General features: G+C 35.7%; 1 long non-coding RNA gene across 2 annotated transcripts; it reads left to right on the forward strand.

Annotated features, from left to right (window-relative positions):
* Positions 1–375: 375 nt before the first annotated feature.
* On the forward strand, positions 376–1,473 carry LOC107773359 (uncharacterized). Of its 2 annotated transcripts, none has more exons than XR_012704646.1 (2): positions 376–924; positions 1,041–1,473. It is a non-coding gene; the product is annotated as an uncharacterized LOC107773359 (long non-coding RNA). The 2 variants fall into 2 exon arrangements; XR_001645281.2 differs by having other exon boundaries at positions 376–921.
* Positions 1,474–3,479: the final 2,006 nt, after the last annotated feature.

Here is a 3,479-nt window from a genome sequence, read left to right on the forward strand (position 1 = left end):
ATCTTTCACTATCGCTTCTTCATCAATTGGGTAGAGTGAAAAGGAAATTGATTGGAGAAAAATAAGTGTTACATTTTAACTTAAAAATTAGACGCTCTTTTAAATAAATAAATAAAAATTAATATCTCCTCCTTTCCGTGCTTATTCATTCAAACCAATCAACCCCTCAATAAACTTAGAATGAACCTTTAATTTTAGCTTCTAGAATTTTATTTTTTTCACATGTCGAATAGTATCTTTTTTTAATCTACCGTTAAGCAGGGAGGTATCTTCTTTTTCTTTTAATTTGGTATAGCATTTTCGGGAAACAAGGGAACTAAAAATAACATTCTGTAGCATAAGTTAGTAGACTTTTCTTATACTGATCAATAATATTTTCTGATCCAATAGGGTTGAAAATTATACATTCTCTCCTCCAAAATAGAATATTCGGGATTTAAACTCTATGGGTTCAACTATTAAAGTTTTTAGCATTGAACTTATAATATTTTTAAAGTTATCGGTTCATATCTAATATTTTTACAATTTTAATAAATATTTACTCCGCATAAAAAATTATGGGTTCAACTGAACCCGTCGATAACACATTACAGTCGCCCCTGATCCAAAAGTCAAAGACGACATATACGAAACATTTTTCTCAAATTCTGTCATACTGAACCCACACATAATTTATGGATAAGCTGATTCCACCCCTATTCTTCCACACTTTGGACTTGCTATAAAAAATCATATTTGGAGGCAAAGTGGAACAAGATATATAGTTTTAGAGAAGCCTAGGCGTGGAAATTAAAAATGTCTATCTAAAAGAACACAGTTACATGGCCTCTGTTAATGCTGGTTTTCTTTGTACTGTGCATGAATTCGTGGTGTGAACATGGTGAAGCAGCAAGAATCTTCTCAGACTTCTCTGCAATTCCAGTTGTTGCATATCTTCCCTTTTACTCTTGATCTCTCCTTTTGTTTTTAGACAAAACAATGTGTGTGTGTTTAAAGTTTGTGTTTTAGACATTTGAATGTGTTGATATCGTTATTGGCAGTGACGCAGAGGCTTGGCGGACTAGACAGCAACCGCCGGAGCACCAGGGAGTCTCCCGGAGGGAGCTATCCTGCCCCGGCAGCTAATGTAAACGACCATGTACATCACTAGCTACTGCTTGATGTCAGTGGCGAAATCAGAAAATTCAATAAGGATATTCAAATTTTGAACACTCTTTGCCCAGTGGGCTACGTAAAGGTGTTCAAAATCTATTTATTAATTAATAACAACTACTTAATATTTTACCTTATACGTAGTATAATTTTTTGGCGAAAGGTGTTCAGTTGACCACCCTCGGGCCAACATAGCTTCGCCCCCTGCTTGATGTCATAGTATGTTGGATTATCTATGTAACTGGATCAAGATTTAGTGACCTCTATTTTGTTGTGGACTTCTCACTTATAATAAGAAGACTTTGTTTTGTCTGTGTTTAAGAGATTTTTCTATGAAAGCAATGAGAGTATATTTTACTTAGTTTGTATTCTTAATAACTACATCTTTTCCTGAATCTTTCCATGGAGGTCGAGTGAAAAAAAGTTACTTCCTTGACCTTTGAATCTTTGATGTGCCTAAAATTTAGACTTCATAAGATGAACAGAAAAGGAAACGGTTGATAATTATAATAAAGAGAAGATAGAATCTTTGTTTCTACCTTTGAATCTTTCCCATGATTGCCATTCACAAATGAACATGAGTAAAATAATTGTAAGCAAAAAAGAGGTGTTTATGAAATGATCAGTTTCTATTTGGATGAGAAGTTTTACACTAATATACACAACATTTAGATTTCTAACTCATGGTTGTTTGGCCAAAAATTTGGAGGAAATGCAAGTTTCACCCCCTTAGATGACAGTACCACTAGGAATCAGTGCATCCTTGATAATATTAACAATCCCGCTCTTAATGAAGTATCCATTAGTCTCCCTAGCTGCTTCTTGAACACTGCCAATATTAGTGATCTGACAATATAAAATTCCATGTTAGGGAATCAAACTTATTTAGCTCATTCATATTATGGAAAAAAAAATTAAAAGGAAAAATCTATGAGATAATTAGAGAAGTCAGTCGGACTAAACACATAACTCGTCTTAGCTACTAGGTTCGCAATTAAATATCTATACATATTTTAAGAATTTTATTACAAATACAAAATTTAAGCAAAAGCTATTAGGTTTGTCCGAATCCCTAACTAATGCTCTCCCTCCACCCCTGGCAGGACATATCATCATCATATGCTTCCTGGAGCACGCGGAACAAATTTTGTGTAAATGAGAATTTCAGACATAATAATAGCGGAGTGACTTCAAAAAATTGATTAGGTTTCCAACCTTCACATTGTCCCGTACACGAGCATTCTTGTCGATAATAGCTCTCTTTATGTTTGACTTCTTGCCAATGCCGATTGGAACACTGCCCTTAGCAGAAAGAAACCTCCTGTCAGCATCCCTCTGAACCGAGAAAGGCGTGAAAGTGAGTTTAAAGGCGTGAAAAGAAGTTTTTTTATTTTTTGTTCTGTACTTTCAATTGATGCTACTTACTCCATGCTATCTCACATACAGAGCAAGTCTAATAACAGAGGAAATCCTTTTTTTAAAAAAAAATCAGTTAAATCAGATTTGGGATAGTTTGTGAATTATTAGCTAATTGCCTCATAATAATCTGCTCCCATCAATCGGGGAGCAGTTGCAAGATGTAAGGCCCCGTTTATATCTTCTGGGAACTCAGCCCATTTATATTCCACCATACTGTATGGCGCCACCGAAGTTGAAGGAATTGAAGGAGCAGTTGCAAGATATAAGGCCCCGTTAAAATTTCCTAATGATTTAAGATTTTAAAGTGCGCCAACGGTATTTGGAAATAACTTGTTCGAGTATTAAAGTAGACCCATGGAATAGAACCATATTATTTTGAAATGAAAATATATGTTTAAGGTGTGTTGGAAAATACTAAGGAGTTCTGTGAATGGCAAGAATTTGTGTGGAACCAGTTGGATACATTAAGTGGAAAGGATATCTCAATTCGTATAACATCCTACATCAAACGTATGCTTCTACCAAACTATAAAGACTTAGGAGGTGATCTACCTATTAATTTAAAGCCCTTTGAGTCTAGTTTCCAACGCTTCAACCCGTTTTTCATTTATACATTCCTACAAGAAGTTATGACCAATTTACCAAAGGCTGGCGGAGGAGTCTGCGGATGCGAAGCATCCGAGGCCACGTCCGAAAGAAAGGCTGGCAGTGAAGTATTTTCATAGCATCCAAGTCCGCATCCAAGCTTCAAAGAGGAGTGAAGTGGGGATGTGAAGTATCCAGGGCCACATCTGAAATCCAGAATTCTGGGCTTATAAATACAAAATCGAGGGAAGAGAGTATTTTGTGTATTGGGGGTTAGGGTTCTTGATGGTGAAGAGACGATTTTGAGCTCAAATCAAGTCCAA

This window comes from Nicotiana tabacum, chromosome 21 (assembly GCF_000715075.1).
Source record: "Nicotiana tabacum cultivar K326 chromosome 21, ASM71507v2, whole genome shotgun sequence".
NCBI lineage: Eukaryota > Viridiplantae > Streptophyta > Magnoliopsida > Solanales > Solanaceae > Nicotiana > Nicotiana tabacum.